The sequence below is a fragment of the Palaemon carinicauda genome, chromosome 2, assembly GCF_036898095.1.
Source record: "Palaemon carinicauda isolate YSFRI2023 chromosome 2, ASM3689809v2, whole genome shotgun sequence".
NCBI lineage: Eukaryota > Metazoa > Arthropoda > Malacostraca > Decapoda > Palaemonidae > Palaemon > Palaemon carinicauda.
The window spans coordinates 148,546,995-148,556,994 of record NC_090726.1 but is presented as its reverse complement, the minus strand read 5'-3'; the positions used below and the strand labels follow the sequence as shown (position 1 = coordinate 148,556,994).

General features: G+C 36.0%; 1 non-coding gene across 1 annotated transcript; it reads left to right on the top strand.

Moving 5' to 3' along the window:
* Nucleotides 1-193: 193 nt before the first annotated feature.
* Nucleotides 194-265, top strand: TRNAT-CGU (transfer RNA threonine (anticodon CGU)). Its single transcript has one exon. It is a non-coding gene; the product is annotated as a tRNA-Thr (tRNA).
* Nucleotides 266-10,000: the final 9,735 nt, after the last annotated feature.

Genomic DNA, 10,000 nt, shown 5'->3' with positions numbered 1-10,000 from the left:
TGATCTCCTTTCATTGTGAGTGAGTCTAATGTAGTGTGAGTGCTTCAGCTTGAAGAGAATACATGGTGTTTTGCTGCCGCCGTCTCATGCAATTAATGACACCCAGCACAACACGATAACTTCAGTGATCCGAGTAACTGATAAATCAGAAATATCATTAAGAACAAAAAAGGCAAGTGAGAATATTAACGACGCCTCCTTAGCTCAGTGGTAGAGCACTGGTCTCGTAAACCAGGGGTCGTGAGTTCAAACCTCACAGGGGGCACATGACATTTAGTCTATAGTAACCAATTCGTACTTAGCTCTTATTTCATAATTAATGAGCGAAGTATATGTTAATGGTAATTGGAATACCTTGTGTAAAAATACTTGAGTAATCGGTTTTGAAGTAATTGTACTTTTGATGGAAGTTCTTGCATCATAATAGAGGTTATTGATCCAAACACAAAGTTGCACGGTACCGTGTGAGATGTGTTTTATAAAGGTGAAAGGTACGCTACCTCTTTAATTATGGGTATATATTATTATTCTTACTAGCCAAGCTACAACCCTAGTTAGAAAGGCAAGATGCTATAAGCCCAAGGGCTCCAACAGGGAAAAAATAGCCCAGTGAGGAAAGGAAATAAGGAAATAAATAACCGATTTGAGAAAAAATTAGCAATAAAATATTTTAAAATCAGTAACAACATCAAAACAGATAGGTCATATGTAAACTATAAAAAGACTTATTTCAGCCTGTTCAACATAAAAACATTTGCTGCAAGTTTGAACTTTTGAATTTCTACTGATTCAACTACCCGATTAGGAAGATCATTCCACAACTTAGTTACAGCTGGAATAAAACTTCTAGAATACTGTTTAGTATTGAGCCGTATAATGGAGAAGGCCTGACTATTAGAATTAACTGCATACCTAGTATTACGGACAGGATGGAACTGTCCAGGAAGATCTGAATGTAAAGGATGGTAAAAAATATGAAAAGTCTTATGCAACATGCGTAATGAACTAATTGAACGATGGTACCAAAGATTAATAACTTGATCAGGAATAAGAAATTTAAAAGACCGTAAGTTCCTGTCCAACAAATCAAGATGAGAATCAGCAGCAGAAGACCAGACAGGAGAACAATATTCAAAACATGGTAGAATGAAAGAATTAAAACACTTCTTCAGAATAGATTGATCACAGAAAATCTTAAAAGACTTTCTCAATAAGCCAATTTTTTGTGCAATTAAAGAAGACACAGACCTAATATGTTTCTCAAAAGTAAATTTGTTGTCGAGAATCACACCTAAAATGATAAAAGAGTCGTACAAAATTAAAGAAACGTTATCAATGCTGAGATCTGGATATTGAGGAGCCATTGTCCTTGACCTACTTACAATCCTACTTTGAGTTTTGTTAGGATTCAACTTCATACCCCATACTTTGCACTGTGCCCTAATTTTAGCTAGATCTGTATTAAGGGATTCAGCAACCCCAGATCTACATTCAGAAGATGGAATTGATGCAAAGAGAGTAACATCATCTGCATATGCAACAAGCTTGTTTTCTAGGCCAAACCACATGTCATGTGTATATATTTTGAAAAGTAGTGGACCAAGAACACTACCCTTTGGAACACCAGATATCACTTTCCTATACTCACTATGGTGCCAATTAACAACAACTCTTTGGGATCTTTTACTTAAAAATTCAATAATAATGCTAAGAAACGATACACCCACTCCCAACTGTTTGAGTTTGAAAACAAGGGTCTCATGATTAACACGGTCAAAGGCAGCCCTAAAATCAAGGCCAATCATACGAACTTCCTGACCACAATCAAGGGATATCTGTACAGCATTAGAGATTGTAAGAAAGGCATCACATGCTCCAAGGCCTTTACGAAAACCAAATTGCAAACTAGAGAACAGATGATTACCTTCAGCAAGCCTATTAAGGTGTTTTGCCAGAAGGCATTCAAAAACTTTAGATAAAATGGGATTGATGGAAATTGGACGGTAATCAGTGGCACTTGAGGTACCACAAACACATTTACATAGTGGAGTAACATTACCAATTCTCCAACCAGTGCTAAAAGCTCCTCTTCTTGTTAACTTGCGCAAAATACGAGATTTCTTTGGAGTTGAGAAATCTACAGTCTTTATAAAAGAAAAGGGAAAAATACCATTTGGGTCTACACCTCTATAAGCATCAAGGTCCATCAACAGAGCTTTAATCTCACAAGATCGAAAAGCTAAACCAGTTAGTTTACCCTCAGGAAAACAGGAATGACGAAGCTCGAGTTTCTCATTACTCTGCTTGCTGTCAAACACATCAGCCAAAAGGGTTGCATTCTCCATTGGACAGTGAGTGACTGAGCTATCTGGTTAAGTAAAGGAGGAACTGTTGCATCTATATATATATATATATATATATATATATATATATATATATATATATATATATATATATACATGTGTGTGAGTGTGTGTGTGTGTGTATGTGACTCAATAATTATGGGGGGCGGCGATGGGGACTATCAATTCACCAATTAAAAGGTCCCCCCCCCCCCATTGGCTCATGATATTTCAGTCTAGTAGTTTTGAATATTCCAAAATTAGCTTCATATCCACTCAACTTCTTGCTGAATATCTAACGTCTAGTTATTTAAACTTCCCTCAGGTGATATTTAGTGCAAATCAATAGGTTTGCTGTTTGCCAACGACAGAAATTCTTTTATTTTATGCAACAAACATATACACGTATATATTATATATATGTATATCTATACATATTTATATACTATATATATATATATATATATGTATATATATATATATATATATATATATATATATATATATATATAAATAAATATACATTGAACATTATCTTAGTTTTACTCATATTCATTTTCAGTCCTGCATTCCTGCTTCCCCAATTCAAATCTTTCATTTTTTTTGCATTTCCTCCCTTGATTCACTAAGCAGAACCTTGTCATCTGCAAATCTTAATTTGTTAAGATATTACCCATTAATGTTAATTCCTACATTTTCCCAATCTAGATATTTAAAAACTAAGCTTGCTGTGAATGATTTATGAGAGATCAGATCTCCTTGTCTACCTTCTTCTCAATTGGAATTTTCTAGTACTGTACGTCTCCTACATATATCATCAAGTATTCTATTATTATTATTACTTGCAAAGCTACAACCCTATTTGGAAAAGCAGGATGTTATACGCCTAGAGGCCCCAACTGTGAAAATAGCCCAGTGAATAAAGAAAACAAGGAAAAAGAAAATATTTTAAGAACAGTAACATTAAAATAGATAATTCCTATACAGACTTTATAAACTTTAACAAAACAAGAGGAAGAGAAATTAGATAGAATATTGTGTCCACGTATACCCTCAAGCAAGAGAACTCTAACCCAAGACAGTGGAAGACCATGGTACTAAGGCTATGGCACTACCCAAGACTAGAGTACAATGGTTTGATTTTGGAAAGGCCTTCTCCGAGAGGAGCTGCTTACCATAGTTAGAGTCTATTCTACCCTTACCAAGAGGAATGTAGCTACAGAACAATTACAGTGCAGTAGTTAACTCCTTGGGTGAAGAATAATTGTTTTGTAATCTCAATGTTGTCAGGTGTATGAGGACAGAGGAGAATCGGTAAAGAATATGCCAGACTATTCTGTGTATATGTAGGCAAAGGGAAAGAGAACCATAACCAGATAGAAAAATCTAATGTAGTTCTGTCTGACCAGCCAAAGGACGCCATAACTCTCTAGCGGTAGTATATCAACGGATGGCTGGTGCCCTTGCCAACCTATTACATATAAAGATAAGATTAATTTATGTGTCACTATGTTTTCCTGGGACATAAGACCGAAATTTAAAAGATAAGCATAGGATGCAGAGCTTTTGGTAAACAAAATGAGATTATATGATTTAAAATGCTTCTTTCTCTAATAAGTGAAGTATTTAATCAGATGGTTCTACCAGTATGAACTTATGCATCAGAAACTTGGAACCTTGCTAAATCCTTAGAGCACAAGCTAGTTACAACTCAAAGAGCTATGGAAAGATTAATGATGGATATGAGAGCAAACAAAAGTAGAGGATATTCTAACAACTTGTAAGGAAAAGGAGTGGACATGTGCAGGACATATGAGAATGAAAGATAATAAATAGACATTAAGAATAGCAGAATGGGCCCCTAGAGATTACAAAAGAAGCAAGAGAAGACAATGGGGTAACGAATCAAAAAAATTTGCCGGTATAAACTGGGAAAGACCATAAACATGTGAATGGAATAACATATCTGAGGCCTTCATTCTGCAATGGATTAGTAACGGGTGATGATGATGATGCTGGTAATAATATATTTATATATGTGTGTGTATATATATATTTATATATATATATATATATATATATATATATATATATATATATATATATATATATATATATATATATATATATATATATATATAATGAAAGTTACAAGGTAGAGCATGCTAAGTATTAAAATATTGATAAGGAGGTCAAAAGAAAAGCCAGGAATGACTGGAGAGACTGTTTAGACAGGAAAGAAGATGAGGCTAACAGAGCTATGAATTCAGGGAGTGGCTATGGTGTAAGAATTGCTCATAGAATTATTAATGAAATCTTTACTGGGGAAAAGAAGAAGCATATACCCATCAAAAGGAGAGACGGGTCTGTTATAACAAAAGATGATGAAGAAAGGCTACGTAGGATGGAACTCTTTAGTGAGGTCATACATAAGAGGTATGAGGGGAATAATTTGATTGATATACCTGAAGCAGAGGAAGACCTTGATGTGCCCATGAATGAATTCAGTGTGTTTGAAGTCAAAGCTTATCATTAAAAAAAAAAAACTCAAGAGATGGAAAGCCCTTGGATGCGATGGAATAACTGGTGAGATGATATTGGCTGAAAATGAAGTGACTCCCAGACTACTTGTAAAATTATTTTGTAGAATGTGACATGAAGAGGCAAAATCTGTTGAATGAAGGCTAGGAGGGTTGGTGAAAATGGTAAAAAAGAGGAGATCTAACTGATTTCAATGATTACAGAGGGATCACACCTACGTCAGTTGTCATGAAAATATATTATATGCTCATTCGAAAGAGACTAAAGAGAAACATTGATGAAAAGCTGAGAGATGAACAAGCAGGATTTAGAAAAGGTAGAAGTTGTACCGACCAAATTTTGATTTTAAGTCATGTGGTACAGCAATGTGTAGAATATAGAGATCCCCTTCAGATGGCATTTGTGGACACTGAAAAAGCCTTTGATAGTGAGCACCGGCTAATTTTGTGGAGAGTCTTGCATTATCATGGAGTTTCTCTTAAATATGTAAGTTTAATTAAGTCTGTTCATGAGCATAGTAAGTGCAAAGTTAGTTTTAACGGAGTCCTGTCAAATGAATTGTCAGTGAACAGTCGATTACTCCAAGGGAATGTATTGTCACCTATGTTGGTTATCCTTCTCATGGATTTTGTAATGCATAGAACAGTTTGGGATGGTGGAGAAGGAATGGACTGGATTGGTAACAGGAAATTAGCTGACCTAGAGTATGCTGATGAAGCTGTCCCTATTAGCTGAAACTACAGGACTTGCAAAGCTTGCTTACTAGAATGCATGAAATGTCACATGAGTTTGGGCGCAAGATAAATAGAAGGAAGACAAAGATGATGAGGACGAAATATGCATTGGAAGAGGAACTATCATTGGAAGGAGAAAGCATTTATGAGGTGGAAACAATTGAATATTTAGTCACTATGATCTCTAATACGGGATTTTTAGAATTTGAGTTTAATGAAAGATTGAAAAAAGGGAAATCAGACAATGGCTAGGTTAATTAAAATTTGGAAATTAAATCGCTTAAAACTAGATATAAAAATCAGGTTATATATCAGTTTAGTGAGATCGGTGTAATTATATGAACATGAGCCGTGGTATGGCAATGAAACAATATCCAACAGATTTTGTAGATTTGAGAACAAATCCCTCAGAAGGATATTGGGAGTTAAATGGCAGGACAGGATTATAAATTAAACTATAAAAGAGATTACTCGATTGCCATATGTGGATGAGATCATGGTGAGGGGTAGATATGATGGTTTGGGCATGCTCTTCGCACTCCCCAAGAGAGATTAGTTCACCAAACTTTCAACTGCACTCCACAAGGCACTATAAGAGTTTGGACTCGGGAGACCCAGACCTACATGACTGAGGACTATAAAGCGTGAAGTAGATTATGATGAATGGAGAAGTATTGATTTAAAAGCTCAAAATAGAGACGACTGGCGAAATCTAATCGATGCCCTTTACGTCAATAGGCGTAGGAGGAGATTATATATGTGTATATATATATATATATATATATATATATATATATATATATATATATATATATATATATATATATATAGAGAGAGAGAGAGAGAGAGAGAGAGAGAGAGAGAGAGAGAGAGAGAGAGAGAGAGATTAGTCCTAGACTAGAAACTCAAACTTCCTGGACATGAGTGTTGTCAACACATGGCAAAACAATCCTTGAAGATTTTCCCTTTCTGGAAACTGGAATAGACGAGTAAAGAGACTAAATAACAAGAAGTCAGAGGAAGGCATAACTGTAGATAACTTTTATGCATCCATACCAAAAAGCATTTCCTGACTTATGGAAACTAACATAACCTTGATTCTTCAACATCAGTTTCTTACTAAAGGACCTTTTTTTTTTTTACTAAGTCTCATAAAAAGGTTACTTATGGAATACTATGGGTCACACAATGGTGTCTTCTTTAGGGATCCTTGATATCACCACAAAAAGAGCTAAAAAATTAGCATGGAAGAATTTGTTGATCACTTTTTGCATCTGTATTTTCAGAACAAAAGTTATTGATTTTTATGCATTTGAAGTTACTAATCTCTGCTTTATAATGTGTATATTTTTTATCATAATTTTTAACTTAATTCAGACCTCATGGTCAATATAATCAAACTTTTATAATTCAGTTTTTATTTTTAAACTTTGAAACATATTGTATGGGCAGATCCGTTATTCTTTTTTATACACATTTAGGCCTTTGTAGCATGGAATAACGTTAAATGTTATTTCATATTCCACGGCAATTAGCTAATGGTTTCAACCAGTTACCATAGAAGGACTTAATCTAGGTAAAGTTAAAAACATGTCCATGTGTCAGCATCACTACTTTCACAAAATTAGTAGATCTGTATCTATAATCCTAAAAACCTAAGGCTTAAAGGGTGGGTTGGAGGGGTCACAAAAAAATGTACCACCTTAGTGGCCTCCCCACTCTGCTAACTCTACGCCACTGCCACCAAGCCATAAGTGTGTAAAATAAGTAATGTTGTATGCTGTTAGGAGAAAAGGGATGTCCCAAAAATACATAATCACCAAACAGTGCAAACTGGTCATCTGGTGATTTATAGTAATTCCTGATGAATTGATCTCTCTTTTGTCTACCGGCTTTCATGTTGTGTTTTCAACCTTGGGTTTGTAATAGCAGTATTGGTTGGCCAATGGCAGGTCGAGTCTCAAAGCCCCATGAAACCAGTGCAAAGTTATCCTGAATGACGTCAGGTAGTGGAGCCTTATTGGACAACCAGTTATACATCGGTGCTGATGATATAACATTAAACAGCAGACTTATTATCAAGACCAAGAACGCCTTTTATGCCCTCTTCTTTTCTTGCGTTATTTTCACGTATATGCTTAATTTTCCTCTGTTGTACACTTGTAGTTCGTCTGAAATTTCTTCATCCTCTTCTCGGTATGTTGTTTGTTGCTCTTCTTGCTCTTTTTCCATAACTTTCTCGTCCTTTTAGTTATGTACTTGTATTTCGTCTGGGATTTCTTTGATTTTCTTCCCCATCTTCCTTAGCATTCTCACCATTTGATTATGGGATAGGGTGTGTCAGGAGGTGTGGTTCCTTTGTTAATAGGACATCCACATCCTCTTAGGATGTCTCAAGAACGCTATTCATCTTTGGCGCCTCAACACTCACTTGCTGGCTCCAAGCACCACAACCTGTCACACCATCTCGACGGATGGGCTGAACCAAGTGAGTGGTACCACTTCCTTATGGGTTAGTTTCTTGAGTCAAAGGCTAAGTATGCACAGGTGGGGGGGGGGGGGGCATTGAGGCAAGAGTTGAGATACTTACTTTTGTGGCTCTTCAGCAATCCCCTGCAGGCTGCAGTTGAGTTGATCATTTCGTCTTGTCATATGGCATTAAGATCTTCATTCGCAGTTTATGAGTTTAGGCCATTCCCAAGCCTTCATCTTATATCAACAATTTCACAGGTCAAGCACATAGTTTCTTATTCTCATCAACTCCTCATCATTATTTATCAAGTCCCTTTGACAGTTATCTTGAGTTCAGCTGTTGTTGAGTTGAAAAGTTTTTGACTGATTGATTGATTGATTTAAAGTTTTCAGGCATCCTGACATCTAAGGTCATTGACGCCGGGAAAGTTTTGGAGTGGCTTGGATTTCAACATTGTCTACTCTAAATTAGATCTAGATGTCTAAAGACAAATATTCTGACCGTGTATTTTGCTGTACATTATCTACTCCAAATTAGATCTTGATGACTAAATGCAGATACTCTGGCCGTTTATTTTGCTGTCACAAAAATATTAATCATAGACTAGTCATAGGATCCTGGATTATAAGGATGCTTCAAGATCAGGTTACTTACGAAACTTTAGTTGCTATTTGTGTGGATGAGAGATCACCTTTTTCTGGAGAGGCTTACCAGACAATTCTCTTAGGATTCATGGCATAAGTTTTTCTTCTAAGTTACATGTAAACCTTCCTGAAGGCCCCACAGGAGTCAAAAAAAGACTTATGACTTGGGGTATACCATAGGCAAAAAAAAACGTCTTGACACTCATTAGTGCATACACCTCAAAAGTGAATACTGACTAAACAGCTAAAGATGACTTCTATCAACAAAACAGACAAGTTAGTCCTACTGGGAGATTTCAGTGCTGATATTGGGAAAAACAGACTGTATGGAGATGTACATAGGTTATCATGGCACAAGCTCTATTAACTCAAATGGCCTCAAAGGCACATGGATGCATCTAAGATCGAAACACTAGTACATGCTAAACTACTTCATAACCAGGTAGAGTCATACTAATGATATGAACATAAGTCAAGTTATGGGTTGGGGTAGTGTTGGACAGATTATTAACTGGTGAAAGCTATCTTCACATTCAAAGTTCGATCTCAAATCCGCTGGCAGGCCACGTCTTAGAAATTGAAGTGAAGTTTGCTGAAAAAGGGAGATAAAAAAGATCTTTTTCGTGTTCAAATGTATAAGGACCTCTCTTTCTTAACTAACATTCAAGCAATTCAGTTGAGAAATTGATGTAAATTCATACGAGATGTTGCGTAAGCTACAATTAGATTTACTAAGCGCTCTCATGCTGACTGGTTTAATGAAAATTCTGACACCATACACCAATTACTTGAACAAAAACCAAAGCCACATGATGCATATCTTGCAAATCCCCACTCACTGCAAAGGCCAAAGATGGAGGTACATGAGATCAGAGGCCTAACATCAAATACATTTGCTGCAGAACTACTGATGGGTAGAAAGGGCTTAGGAAATTCAAGTATTTGCTGACTAAAGCAACATGCAAGGTTTCTTTAATGCCTTCAGATCCACTTATGGACTTAAGAAAAATATAATCACTCCAGTCATCATACTTGATGTCACAACCATACTAAAAGAACATAGTGTGACTAAACCTCTGTTTTGAGCATTTCCCTGCTGCATTGAACATTTGTAATTCCCTTGATGAATCAGTTATTGTCACTTTGCTCAACTTACCACTCATCCGGGACCTTGATAATCAGTTAGTGGCTATGCTTGAACACGGAGCAGACATCAAATCTCAACTGAGGTTTGGCACATCAAAGATTAATCTATAAACCAATCAA